Source organism: Xyrauchen texanus, chromosome 20 (genome assembly GCF_025860055.1).
Source record: "Xyrauchen texanus isolate HMW12.3.18 chromosome 20, RBS_HiC_50CHRs, whole genome shotgun sequence".
NCBI lineage: Eukaryota > Metazoa > Chordata > Actinopteri > Cypriniformes > Catostomidae > Xyrauchen > Xyrauchen texanus.
Window position 1 is genome coordinate 43,665,796 of NC_068295.1, and position 8,773 is coordinate 43,674,568.

Consider the following 8,773-nt stretch of genomic DNA (forward strand, 5'->3'; position numbering starts at 1 on the left):
AGTCCTAGTGGATTACGCGACGCGATATCCGGAAGCAGTGCCTCTGAGCAACATCTCCGCACGTAGTGTTGCAGGGGCACTCTTCAAGATAATCTCCCGGGTGGGGATTCCGAAAGAAATCCTCACCGATCAAGGCACGACTTTTATGTCACGAACACTTCGCGAACTTTACGAGCTCTTGGGCATCAAATCGATTCGCACTAGCGTTTACCATCCTCAGACAGATGGCCTAGTGGAACGATTTAATAAAACGCTCAAGAACATGATTCAGTAAATTGCGTACACGATGACGCTTAGGAATTGGGATAAGTGGCTAGACCCCCTGTTATTTGCAGTACGAGAGGTCCCGCAAGCCTCCACCGGGTTCTCCCGTTTGAGCTACTGTACGGGCGACGCCCCGCGGTGTCCTTGACGTCATCCGCGAGCGTGGGAGGAGGGACCTTCTAACAGTAAAAATGAAATTCAGTTCGTTCTCGATCTTAGAGCAAAACTCCACACACTGGGGCTGACTAACACAGGAGAATTTGCTCCAAGCTCAAGAACGCCAACGCCGGCTGTATAACAGGGGTGCTCGGCTACGGGAGTTTGCACCGGAGACAAGGTACTCGTGATTACTCCCAACATCGAGCTCTAAATTACTCGCCAAGTGGCAAGGACCCTTTGAGGTCACACGACGAGTGGGGATCTCGATTATGAGGTTAAACGCACCGATAGAGGGGCGCGCCAAATTTATCACCTCAACCTCCTGAAATTATGGAGGGAGGAGGCGGCCTCTGTGACGTTGGCCACGGTAGTTCCGAGAGGGCGGAGCTCGGACCGGAGATAAACAAAAACTACGATCCCAACACTCCGGTTACTTGTGGGGACCAACTCTCACCGCGGCAGCTCACAGAGGTTTCTGAGTTACAAAAGGAATTTGCGGACGTGTTTTCCCTCTACCGGGCCGTACAAACCTCATACAGCACCACATCGAGACCGAGCCGGGCGCGGTGGTGCGTTGTCGCCTCTATCGCTAACCCGAACATAAAAAGAAAATCGTGACGGGAAGAATTAGATGCAATGCTTGATATGGGCGTAATAGAGGAATCCCACAGTGATTGGTCCAGCCCGGTTGTTCTTGTTCCCAAGAGTGATGGGTCTGTTCGATTCTGTGTGGATTACAGAAAAGTCAACGCGGTATCTAAATTTGACGCGTACCCAATGCCCCGTGTTGATGAACTGCTCGATCGGTTAGGTACTGCTCGATTTTATTCGACCTTGGATTTAACAAAGGGTTATTGGCAGATCCCCTTGACACCAATGTCCCGTGAGAAAACAGCCTTCACCACGCCGTTTAGATTACACCAATTTGTGACGCTTCCTTTCGGTTTGTTTGGGGCACCAGCCACGTTTCAGCGACTCATGGATCGGATCCTCAGACCGCACACCGCGTACGCCGCTGCCTATTTAGATGACATTATCATTTATAGCAATGATTGGCAGCGGCACATGCAACATCTGAGGGCCGTCCTGAGATCGCTGCGGCGGCGGGCTCACAGCAAACCCCAAGAAGTGCGCGGTTGGGCGTGTGGAGGTACGGTATCTGGGGTTCCACTTGGGTCATGGCCAGGTGCGTCCCCAAATTGATAAGACCGCGGCGATTGCGACTTGCCCTAGACCTAAGACCAAAAAGGGGGTGAGGCAGTTCCTGGGGCTGGCTGGCTATTACAGAAGATTTGTGCCTAATTATTCAGACGTCACCAGCCCGCTGACTGACCTCACTAAAAAAGGGGCTCCAGATCCGGTCCAATGGTCAGAGCAGTGCCAACAGGCGTTTACGCAGGTTAAAGCTGCACTTTGTGGGGGGCCGGTTTTGCATGCACCTGACTTCTCTCTCCCTTTTGTATTGCAGACGGACGCTTCAGACAGAGGGCTGGGGGCCGTACTCTCGCAGCTGGTGGAGGGAGAGGAACGCCCGGTGCTGTACATTAGCCGGAAGCTCTCCTTAAGGGAGACTAAGTACAGCACCGTGGAGAAGGAGTGTCTGGCCATCAAGTGGGCGGTCCTCACCCTCCGGTATTACCTGCTGGGGCGGGCCTTCACCCTCTGTTCGGATCATGCCCCACTGCAGTGGCTCCACCGCATGAAAGATACTAACGCCCGGATCACCCGTTGGTATCTGGCCCTCCAGCCTTTTAAGTTCAAGGTGGTCCACAGACCGGGGGTGCAGATGGCTGCCACCGACTTCCTCTCCAGAAATGGGGAGTGGTAGGCAGGCCGGATGACGCCCCGGCCTGAGTCGGGCGGTGGGGGTATGTGGCAGCGGGGGCGTGGTCAAGCGCCCGTCCGGGAGAGAATAGCGGTAAGGGCGCTCACACCTGGGCTAAATTATGTCTAACACCTGTCTCTAATTGCAGTAGAGCGAGGAGAGCGGTTAAAAAGCCAGCAGCCACAGAGCAGAGGGAGACAGAGACGGACAACGAACTCAGCGTTCGAGTACAAAGAAATTGTGAATACTAAAGAAATTGTGAATACTGTTGGCACAAAAAGGGGAATTAAAAGGCTTACCGTGTCTTGAAGTCTTGCTTCCAGTCGTCCTTGCTTAGACAGCGTTACACTGGTGCCGAAACCGGGACATTATTAGGAACACCTGTCTTCCAAAGGATGGAACAGAATCGCCCGTAGAGTCCTCCCAGCTGGCGGAAGTCCTCCAGTCCCTCGCTACACTCCATCAGAGCCACCAACAATCCCTGCTTGAGCTCCGGCAAGACCAGGATCGTCGCTTCTCGAGATCATGCGGGCTCAAGCAGAGGACCGCACGCCATCCGAGCCTCCTCAGCCAGGAGGCCGCTCCAACCGCAGCCGCGACCCCGGACACCAGCCACATTGCCCCCACCAGCGTTACAGAAGATGGGGCCGGCAGATGACCCAGAAGCGTTCATCGATCTGTTTGAACGAACGGCGGAAATTTGGGGGTGGCCCCAAGACCAGTGGGCAGCCCGTCTAGTCCCTCTCCTGTCCGGGAAGCACAACTCGCGGCGCAACAGCTGCCGGCAACAAGCCTCCTGGCTTACCCCGATCTGAGGAAAGCCATCTTGCAACGGGTTGGTCGGAGCCCGGAAGAAAGTCGCCAGCTCTTCCGGGCCTTGAAGCTCGATAAATCCAACCGCCCGCTTGCGTTCAGCCCAGCGGCTCCGTGATGCCTGTCGGAGGTGGCTGCTCGCGCGGGACCGCGACGTCGAGGAGCTAGTCGACCAGGTGGTACTGGAGCAGTTTGTCCAGCGTTTGCCCCGGAAGACGGCCGAGTGGGTCCAGTGCCACCGCCCGGCGTCGCTGGAGGAAGCCGTCCGACTCGCGGAGGACCACATGGCGGCGATTCCCAGGGCGGATGAGCCCTCTCTCTCTGTCTCCCCTTCCCCTGTGTCTTCCCCTGTTTTTTTCCCTCCCCTCTTCCCTCTCGCTCTGCTCTCTCCCCAGGGTCCGTTCCTGCCCCCGCAGGCGTGGAGCGCTTGTGAGACCAGCTTCCCGGCCTTGGGAACACCCGCCTAGCCCTTCCCGTCCTTCAGCCGCTCTCCTCCTCAGGTGGGGGCACCCGCCAGCACGGGTGCGGCCACAGCGCCTGGGCCGGTCTGCTGGAGGTGCGGAGACCGGACCACTTCCGGGATCAGTGTCCGCTGATGGAAATAGGGACAGTGGTGCGGGTCTCCGATGTCCCGCAGGCTGCCCCGATCGAGCTGGAGCGTACCGATTCGGTAAGGATCCAGGGGGTACATACCAAGCTTTGTTGGATACCGGCTGCAACCAGACCACCATCCACCAACGCTTGGTTCAACCCGGGCTCTGGGCTCAGCTAAACTGGTGAGGGTAAGGTGTGTGCACGGGATATTCACAAGTATCCCGTGGTGACTCTGGCGATCAAATTCGGGGAGAAAGACATAGTGTGGAGGCAGCGGTTAGTTCCGCCTCACCCATCCGCTAATCTTGGGTACTGATTGGCCGAATTTTAGAAAATTATTGGAGGGGTTTGTGCGGATGGGTCCTGCATGGAAGTAAAGGGATGTGTGATGTGCGATGCTTTGGCGGGGAGGCGGAGCCGGGGCCGTCCTCTGCTGCTCCGAGTGACGTGGGAAGGGGCGAGGTGGACCCTCCTCCTCTCCGGAATTCCCGGAGGGGACTTCCCCTTGGAGCAGTCGCGGGATGAAACCCTTAAGCACGCTTTTGACCAAGTGAGAGTAATCGATGGTCAACAACTCCGCCCGGGTGTCGCCGTTTCATATCCGTATTTTTCGCTTATTAAAGACCAGTTATACAGAGTGACGCAGGACGCTCAAACAAAGGAGGTAGTAACACAATTATTGATTCCACGGAGCCGCCGGGAAATGGTTTTCCAGGCGGCTCACTATAATCCCATGGCCGGTCACCTAGGGGAACGGAAAACACTTCTCCGTCTAATAGCCCGTTTCTATTGGCCGGGCATTGGCGGTGACGTCCGCAGGTGGTGTGCGGCGTGCCGTGAATGTCAGCTGGTTAACCCACCGGCCACCCCAAAAGCGCCATTGCGCCCTCTACCATTAATCGAGGTCCCCTTCGAAAGAATTGGAATGGACCTCGTCGGGCCATTAGAACGGTCAGCACGCGGACATCGCCGTGCTAGTCCTAGTGGATTACGCGACGCGATATCCGGAAGCAGTGCCTCTGAGCAACATCTCCGCACGTAGTGTTGCAGGGGCACTCTTCAAGATAATCTCCCGGTGGGGATTCGAAAGAAATCCTCACCGATCAAGGCACGACTTTTATGTCACGTAACACTTCGCGAACTTTACGAGCTCTTGGGCATCAAATCGATTCGCGACTAGCGTTTACCATCCTCAGACAGATGGCCTAGTGGAACGATTTAATAAAACGCTCAAGAACATGATTCAGTAAATTGCGTACACGATGACGCTTAGGAATTGGGATAAGTGGCTAGACCCCTGTTATTTGCAGTACGAGAGGTCCCGCAAGCCTCCACCGGGTTCTCCCGTTTGAGCTACTGTACGGGCGACGCCCCGCGGTGTCCTTGACGTCATCCGCGAGCGTGGGAGGAGGACCTTCTAACAGTAAAATGAAATTCAGTTCGTTCTCGATCTTAGAGCAAAACTCCACACACTGGGGCTGACTAACACAGGAGAATTTGCTCCAAGCTCAAGAACGCCAACGCCGGCTGTATAACAGGGGTGCTCGGCTACGGGAGTTTGCACCGGGAGACAAGGTACTCGTATTACTCCCAACATCGAGCTCTAAATTACTCGCCAAGTGGCAAGGACCCTTTGAGGTCACACGACGAGTGGGGATCTCGATTATGAGGTTAAACGTACCGATAGAGGGGCGCGTCAAATTTATCACCTCAACCTCCTGAAATTATGGAGGGAGGAGGCGGCCTCTGTGACGTTGGCCACGGTAGTTCCGAGAGGGCGGAGCTCGGACCGGAGATAAACAAAAACTACGATCCCAACACTCCGGTTACTTGTGGGGACCAACTCTCACCGCGGCAGCTCACAGAGGTTTCTGAGTTACAAAAGGAATTTGCGGACGTGTTTTCCCTCTACCGGGCCGTACAAACCTCATACAGCACCACATCGAGACCGAGCCGGGCGCGGTGGTGCGTTGCCGCCCCTATCGCTTACCCGAACATAAAAAGAAAATCGTACGGGAAGAATTAGATGCAATGCTTGATATGGGCGTAATAGAGGAATCCCACAGTGATTGGTCCAGCCCGGTTGTTCTTGTTCCCAAGAGTGATGGGTCTGTTCGATTCTGTGTGGATTACAGAAAAGTCAACGCGGTATCTAAATTTGACGCGTACCCAATGCCCCGTGTTGATGAACTGCTCGATCGGTTAGGTACTGCTCGATTTTATTCGACCTTGGATTTAACAAAGGGTTATTGGCAGATCCCCTTGACACCAATGTCCCGTGAGAAAACAGCCTTCACCACGCCGTTTGGATTACACCAATTTGTGACGCTTCCTTTCGGTTTGTTTGGGGCACCAGCCACGTTTCAGCGACTCATGGATCGGATCCTCAGACCGCACACCGCGTACGCCGCTGCCTATTTAGATGACATTATCATTTATAGCAATGATTGGCAGCGGCACATGCAACATCTGAGGGCCGTCCTGAGATCGCTGCGGCGGGCGGGCTCACAGCAAACCCCAAGAAGTGCTGCGGTTGGGCGTGTGGAGGTACGGTATCTGGGGTTCCACTTGGGTCATGGCCAGGTGCGTCCCCAAATTGATAAGACCGCGGCGATTGCGACTTGCCCTAGACCTAAGACCAAAAAGGGGGTGAGGCAGTTCCTGGGGCTGGCTGGCTATTACAGAAGATTTGTGCCTAATTATTCGGACGTCACCAGCCCGCTGACTGACCTCACTAAAAAAGGGGCTCCAGATCCGGTCCAATGGTCAGAGCAGTGCCAACAGGCGTTTACGCAGGTTAAAGCTGCACTTTGTGGGGGGCCGGTTTTGCATGCACCTGACTTCTCTCTCCCTTTTGTATTGCAGACGGACGCTTCAGACAGAGGGCTGGGGGCCGTACTCTGCAGCTGGTGGAGGGAGAGGAACGCCCGGTGCTGTACATTAGCCGGAAGCTCTCCTTAAGGGAGACTAAGTACAGCACCGTGGAGAAGGAGTGTCTGGCCATCAAGTGGGCGGTCCTCACCCTCCGGTATTACCTGCTGGGGCGGGCCTTCACCCTCTGTTCGGATCATGCCCCACTGCAGTGGCTCCACCGCATGAAAGATACTAACGCCCGGATCACCCGTTGGTATCTGGCCCTCCAGCCTTTTAAGTTCAAGGTGGTCCACAGACCGGGGGTGCAGATGGCTGCCACCGACTTCCTCTCCAGAAATGGGGGGGGAGTGGTAGGCAGGCTGGATGACGCCCCGGCCTGAGTCGGGCGGTGGGGGTATGTGGCAGCGGGGGCGTGGTCAAGCGCCCGTCCGGGAGAGAATAGCGGTAAGGGCGCTCACACCTGGGCTAAATTATGTCTAACACCTGTCTCTAATTGCAGTAGAGCGAGGAGAGCGGTTAAAAAGTCAGCAGCCACAGAGCAGAGGGAGACAGAGACGGACAACGAACTCAGCATTCGAGTACAAAGAAATTGTGAATACTAAAGAAATTGTGAATACTGTTGGCACAAAAAGGGGAATTAAAAGGCTTACCGTGTCTTGAAGTCTTGCTTCCAGTCGTCCTTGCTTAGACAGCGTTACAAGTAGGTTGCACCTAAACAATGTGATATTTCACTATTGAAAATCATTAACAAAATATAAAATAAATGATCTAAAAACATAATAAAAAAAGGTTTTGAATTTCAACATAACCAGCAACAACTACTGTAAGTAAACAAATTAAAGTGAATGTTTTACTTTATGTATAAATAAATGTACAGTACATGTGAAACTCGAAAAATTAGAATATCGTGCAAAAGTTTTTATTTCAGTAATTCAATTTAAAAGGTGAAACTAATATATTATACAGACTCATTACATGCAAAGTGAGATATTTCAAGCCTTTTTTTGTTATCATTTTGATGATTATGACTTACAGCTTATGAAAACCCCAAATTCAAAATTAGAATATTGTGAAAAGTTTTTCATAAGCTGTAAGCCATAATCATCAAAATGATAACAAAACAGGCTTGAAATATCTCACTTTGCATGTAATGAGTCTGTATAATATATTAGTTTCACCTTTTAAGATGAATTACTGAAATAAATGAACTTTTGCACGATATTATAATTTTTCGAGTTTCACCTGTATGTAAATGTATGAAGAATGAACCATTAACTAATTTTAACAGTTCAAAGCCATCTATCTGACTGACGAGCTAACATGAACAACTTGTACAATTTAACGCAAACAGTAGATTGCAACTAAATAATTACATTTTTTCACTATTGAAAGTCATTAGCAAAATAAATCTTCAGAAAAAAAAGGTTGTTCAACATAACCTGAAATAACTAGGTGTAACCTGTAATAAATAACATTCAAATTGAAGTGAATGTTTTACTCTATGCATACAGTACACGTGTAAAATAAGTGTATGAAGAATGACCCATGCAAAATTGGATATGAGCTGGCTATAAATAGTTTCTGCCAGTATCCAAGTCATGTGCCAGTGCAACTAAATGATGTCCATTACCCAGACATTGCTTTCAAGAATTTTGTTCATTTCAGATCGGAAATCTGGGTAGTTGTCATAGTGTACTGAAAGCCTCAGTAAACAGCCACAGGTGTGTGCCACTGGTCTTCTCTCAAACCCTTTAAGGTCTGTAAGATCAACTGTTATAGTTTTGTCTATAAACAAATCTGATCCTGTACAGAATCTCAGAAACAGAGACAGTCGTTTTGCATCACACTCCCGCAAGTAAGCTGTCAAATGCTTTGAAATGTCCTTTTGGTGTGCATTCATTGCTTCAGGGAATTTGAAAGATCAAACAATTTTCCTCACTGTTGGTTGTAATGCACAATACACATTTTCAATTTCCTGAAGGTCCTTACTCAGAGGTCCAAGTATGCTCATCCACTGTTCAAGAACATAAGCAGGCTCTTGAATGAGAGTCTTGTGTGCCAGTTCTTTCAAAACTTGCATGAAGTTTTCTTCTGTTGGAATTCTCCGACAACTGTAGTTGTCTAAGATCTCGATTAATTCCTCCTGGTCTGCACTATAGAAGTCTGTTCTGCAGCTTTCTAACACAGCACACTCATTTTCTGAGACATACTTCAAAAAGTTGTCAATCAGATCACTTTTGACAG